Below are 6,493 nucleotides of genomic sequence, written 5' to 3' on the forward strand. Positions count from 1 at the left end.
CTATCTATTCCCCCACCCCCATTTCTACCCAGGTTGGGAGGTGAAACCCTGCGAGTGAACTTTGGGACTCTGGGTGGCACGGACCAGGGGACAGAGACTTTTGGGGTGTTGGACTCTTTGGACTTCAGGTGATTTTTGGCTGGGGCGGGGCTTAGCTCATGGTTGGATTATGAATTCTGTTTGTGGTGTTTCCCCCAAGTTAATGCCATGTGACTTCTTTCTCTGTTTCATTAAGGCTGTGTCTACACTGGCATGAATTTCTGGAACTGCTTAAAATGGAATACTATTCCGTTTTCAGTTTTTCCGGAAAAGGAGCGTCTATATTGGCAGGCTGCTTTTCCGGAAAAGCCCTTTTTCCGGAAAAGCATCTGTGGCCAATGTAGACGCGCTTTTCCGGAAAAGAGCCCCGATTGCCATTTTCGCGATCGGGGCTTTTTTCTGGAAAAGTCTACTGGGCTGTCTACACTGGCCCTTTTCCAGAACAGTGTTCCGGAATAAGGACTTATGCCCGAGCGGGAGCAGAATATTTTTTCCAGAATAGCGGCTGATTTTGTACAGTTGAGCGTTGTGGCTTTTCCGGAAATTCAAGGGCCAGTGTAGACAGCTCGCAGCTTATTCCAGAAAAGTGGCTGATTTTCCGGAATAAGTGGCCCAGTGTAGACACAGCCTAAATGTTTCTTTCCTACACTCAGACTCAGTGCTTACAAGTGAGGAAGCATTGCCTCTCAGAGGCACCTAGGGGTGTGTGAATTTCCCAGATTACTGGGTGGGGGCTCGAGCCGGTTCTGAGATGGACCCCAAGATATTGAACCCAGCCCTGTTTACTGCCAGACCTACCCGGCAGAAGGGTTACATGTATAATTACGTGTAGCACCTGGTTACCTTCTTTAAAGCCAATCTCCTTACAGGTTTGGATGGATGGGTCTGGGTTCTTCTGGATCCCGCCACCCATTCAATTTTATTCTTTCTGATTGATTTATTTGGCGGTGCCTCGCCCCCCCCCCCTCACTCCTTCCTGGCAGGGTCACCAGGGCAGCTTGGGAGGAAAATTCTAGCCCAGGGTAATCCCCACGTATTTGCCAGATAGTTGGAGACTCCCAGAAAATAGCACAAACACATACACTATAATAAACACAATTATATTAAACAGGAGACAAATATAACAGAACAGGGTAAAACACTATTTTTAGGGTCACCGGTGCCCAGCAACTGTAAGATCAGTGTCCCGTTGATACGCGTACTTTGTTGGGGTCCTTGATGACTGTTGACCACAAAATCCTTCTCTGCAGAGGTTTAGCAGTGGAGCTGACTAGGTCCAGTACAGCCCAAAGGACTCACAAATGGGAGAAGGCAGTAAATTCCTCCACAGGTTTAATGTGCTTCAGGTAATAAAATCCCCAAATTCCCTGACTTACTAACTAAAAATTGGTGCACTCACACACTCCATGAATGAGCCTCAGGTTGAGAGATGACTCAGTCACTGCAGAGGGGCTGGTCTCTTCTAGCAGGGATCCTCTTCAGCCAGGAATCAGGCTGCTTCGGTCCCAGAATTTCCCCTCACCACGAAGGGGTGCAGGGCTCAAGGTGCAGGCCACACAACTGCACCAAAATTCAACTATAACCTCCTAGCCCAGCGTTCAGACTCACACAGCAGCCCTGAACTTGCTGCTAGAGCCGAGCTGACCATGCTGTGACTCCTCTCACCAAGGGAGCTGGAGAGCCAACTTCACCCGGCTGGGGAAGCCTCCCAGCAAACTCCACAAACTGGGAATCAACAGTGGAGACATAAAACCCAGCTGAGGGATCCTGCCTTCAGGTCCCTAGAGGCTAGTCCTCAGAACACTGCATGCAGGCCTGGGGCTCACTGGCTCCCACACAGCCAGTCCTCCCCTTGCCCTGCTGGCTCCAGACTCCCCCAACAATGGTCTCTCCTTCCCCCTGGGTGGGGCATCTCACTCCCTATGGGTTGCTGGGCAGACTCTGGCCCTGGTAGGGAGGGGGAGCCAAGGCAAACTCAGAGTGCCTCTCCCTGAGCTGCCAGCAGACAAGGCCCCGGGAATCTAAGTAATCTCCTTGGGGGTTACACATGTAACTCCTAGCTTTTTTTATTTTTAAAGAAAATTTCTGGCCCTTAGGCTTCAGAGAAACTTGAAATCTGACCCATAAGACTCAAACAATGGGGCATGTAAAATTACTCTGTTTTTAAACTCTTCATGCTTTGGGATGGGACTTGACTAATGATTTTTCAATCACTGTGAATAGTGTAGGGGGAAATGGAAAGTGAAATTAGCTAGTAACTGATGAGACTGTTCTAAACTGAGGGAATGCCAAAAGTAAATAGCATAAATAGAAAATTAAAGCCCCAAATGCTGTAATTAGTTTTATATTTACAGTCTTGTAAATCAGTGGTTATCTGGTTATCTGGTTTATATCCACAGATATCTGCATCTGCCGACTGTTTTTGTGATCATGGGTGGATGCAGGTTCAAATGTTAAATCTGAAGCTCTGTGGATATCTCCTTTATCTACAGACATTTTGCAGATCATGGATCAGATACAAATTGTGTGTTCACTCAGGACTCTGTCTCTATGGAGAGACTCTTGTGTCCCAGAAAGTTCCATTGACTTCATTGGATTTTGGCACCCAAACATGCATCCGCTTTCAGAATCAGTATTTACTGCATCCCCTCACCCTCAAAAAATCTGTTTTGACATTTTGAGGAGTTTAAAATAATGTACATGAAGAAATATACATAGCAAAAAGTTATTTGGTAGAGGGGGAGGAGGTCCTCAACCTGATATTCTCTTCACAAATCCATTATTTTTAATGGTGATGAAACCACTACATGTTTCATGTCACTGCGGATAATCATCCAAACTTCATAGCATATCTAGATGATCCACGCTGGTTTGGTCTTGAATTCAGATAGAATGTCTGCTTTAACAAGGTCACCTATCATTTCTAGTACTGTCTGATTTTTATTTGACTAAAAATACTGAAGAACCAGACTCTTGCAGCTTTTCAGTATTTCCACCTGTCATGCTGTTTGTAGTGACTCACAACTGTGAGTGCTGACCTTGGGGCTCACTATCAAAGAACAAGGTCACCTCCTCCCCCCAAACTGCTGGTATGCTCCATGAATCATTTTACCAGTCTCACTGTATAGTCACAGACATTTCTTTTAGGCTCTCCAGCCTATCTTGCTATCCAGACAAACTGGATTTACTGGTAATGGTCACATAAACCCCAAATCACACCACATCAGGTTGTTCCCAGTCCCAAAGGACTAGCCACTTACCCTAGATCAATTGGTGTGCAAGCTCTTACACCAAACACAGTGCTGGAAGCCAATTCTGTAGTAAACAAACTATAAGTTTGTTAGCTAAGAAAAAGAAATGTGCGATTGAGAGGTTAAAGCAGATAAAATATTTTAATGGTTCAGTCACAGTTCATAGTTCCAAGTGATGGCAGTGATGTAATAAACTGCTGGTATCTCAATGCCTTTGAGCAGGCTACCTGGAATACTCCTGGGCTGTGACTAGACTGCATCCCTTTTCCGTAAAAGGGATGCAAATTAGACACATTGCAATTGCAAATGAAGTGGGGATTTAAATCCCCCCACTTCATTTGCATAAACATGGCTGCCGCTTTTTTCCGGCTCAGAGCTTTGCTGGAATAAGGGATCTTATTTCACTTGTTTTGAAATTAGCATTTTCTGTTAAGATCCCTAAGTGTTTTATTAGCATTTCATAAGATTTCTTTGATGGAAAATTTGGCTACAGGAGAATACACAATGTGAATGTTTGCTTTTGCATTATACAGATAAGTGAGAACACAAGTTCATTAGTTTTCATGAAGTTAAACATCCAATACACTTCTATGTTGGATAACTACTTTGATCTAACCTAATAGGAAATAAAATGGCCTGTGGCTCTGGTCTAACATGAAAAAATGGCAGCATGATCTGATCAGACAGCATCGCTCCACCCATTATCCTGGCTGGAATTGCAGTGGTACCTGAATAACTTTTCCTTTTAAAATTAAATAAACTTTACATTTTTGAAAATCAAAGTCAGTGCAACTGAATATTCAGGCTGGTGTATATTTTATCTAAATCTGTTAGTATATTGCTACATATTAAACAAATAACAACCTCAGCTACATCTCAAACAAATAACATCAGCTTTTACAGAAGAGTTTTCCTGTTCAAAGCCTTTTGAAGATTAATTGCTAAATAATTAATCTTCACAGTTCTTAGTTGACTTTAACTGGTGATATGAATGCACAGCACTTTTTAAATTAGTGTCTATTTTTAATAATTGGGACCTAAATGACTCGTCCATTGGTAGTCGGAACCAAAAATGGATTTCAGGAATTTCTGGTTTCTTTGCTCAGATTTTCATATTATGCTGGTCTCTGTTACTGATCCAAATAATATGTGGTGCCTTTCAGTTTAAAACTAAGGGTGAATTTTGCTTTCACGCTGCTAAATCCAGATTTATTCCATGAACTTCAGTAGAGTGAGTTCATTTACACTGGTATATTTAGGCAAATCCACTCCTTATATAAGTAAGGCCACATTTATACAAGAGCAGAATTTAAATGTATAATGTTAATGATAAAGATTCATTTCAAATACTACTCACTAGAGCTGATCAAAAGGTTCCAAAATGTGCAACTGAAAACTGAATATGCTTAGGCTGTTTGCACCTCTTTTGTGTACTCTTTGCACATGGATTCCATAGATCAGCAGGAATTTGTGTTCCATGCAGATAGTGACAGGACAAAATCCTTACACATCAACAGTCAGAGTCTTTCTGAGGGTTGCAGACACAGCAACTGGACTAGAGCCACTCTGGACAAGCAATAAACAAAAAGCTCTTATCAGCTCTTATCAGACACAGCTGCTGGACTGATATGCTGTATGTTAAAATGACAAGGCTTCCTCTGTGTTGAGGGCAAGCAATGAAGGTTGAAATGGAACCACATATTATATAAAGTAATAAACGGATTTTCAGAAGGTTGAAAAGAACAGATAAATTAGGGAGAAGGGAGACAACCAATCACCCTGACCATTCAATATGAAAAACCATCAGGGAAAAACAATTCTCTACAATCAGTGTTTCTTTCTCTGGTACTTCTCTCTAATCATCACAATATATTTTGATTCAGTTATCAACATGGCTTTGACCTAAGAAGGTCATTGTTCATATGAGTGACAGGACATTAGCATCGATGTTGGACAGCAATTAGTGCAGATGACAGTCAGGAATGACCAGGCAAACCCTGCAAAATGAAGACCAGATGCAGATCTAATCTTGATTTATTATAATGCTTGGATGATGCGCAGAACCTGTCATCTAGAGGTAGACAGTTAGCAGTCTGATGGGAAGTGACTGGTGCATTTAATTTGAGTGATGAATTAGAACACTATATTTCAGTCTTCAAATGGAGTCCTCTGCAGTGAGATGAATGGACTTAGCTAAAGTTAGTGCTATCTATTCTAGTTAAATACCCTTTTATCCATCTTGGGTGTTCATGTTTTAATATTTCTAAGTGTTCCTTTCTCAGGGTTCTTTGGTACAAACTGTGCATATTCCTTTTTAAAGAGAAAGCTATAAATAGGGAAATGTGCATGTTTAGCTTGGCCTACTCAAATTGTATTATACTGTTCTGATGCTGTATCCCCTCACTTAGTAAATCCAACCCAATGTTTGAATCACAATATGTCTGACCCAGACCTCACTGGAGTCAGTAGAAGTCTTTCCATAGATCTTAGTGAGCTTTGAGCTGACCAAGATGCATTTGCTTGAATGTGCCTACCTCTGAACTGCTGGCGGAGCTTTCCTAATGTGGATGAGGTGCTGGCATTAGTGTGTGCTTTTTATCTACAGCACATAGAGCTACACTAATGGCTGGAACTCCTTCAGACAACTGTGCATCAAGCAGGCAGCCCATTCAATAAAAACAGCTCAAGTGCAGACCAGAGAACAAAGTACTCTCTCTATTTCAGTTCAGCCAAGGTTTCTGTCTGTTCTGTGGTTTGTTGGGTTATTTTTCTGACTCACAAGTTGGTGCCAAAATGTCCTGATATAGGTTTCCAATGCAGAACTATTTAGAATCACTCGATGACATAAAAGATTTTCAAGCATTACTGTATCAGCTGTGCAAAGCTGTACACTGTAAACCAAATGCATAACATTGCACCCCAATAAAATATAATGGGCTGGTTTCCTTTTAAAAGTAAGGTTTTTTTTGTGCTGTCAATCAGTTAATCTTTTTTTTTTCTTTACTCACCCTACTTTACTACTTCTCTCGGATTTTAAAGAGTTTTTTATGTTGGTAGCTCTGTATGTATATTTGTGATTGAAAAAACTGTTAAGCAGAAATCATTTTATTTTAAAATGCCCTCATTACTTACAAATAAATGTTGAGGAAAAAAGAGGCAATTTTTCTTGGGTGTGTTGCAAATCCAGAAATTGCATTTGAAAT

The sequence above is a fragment of the Pelodiscus sinensis genome, chromosome 1, assembly GCF_052426305.1.
Source record: "Pelodiscus sinensis isolate ZL-2025 chromosome 1, ASM5242630v1, whole genome shotgun sequence".
NCBI classification, from domain to species: domain Eukaryota; kingdom Metazoa; phylum Chordata; order Testudines; family Trionychidae; genus Pelodiscus; species Pelodiscus sinensis.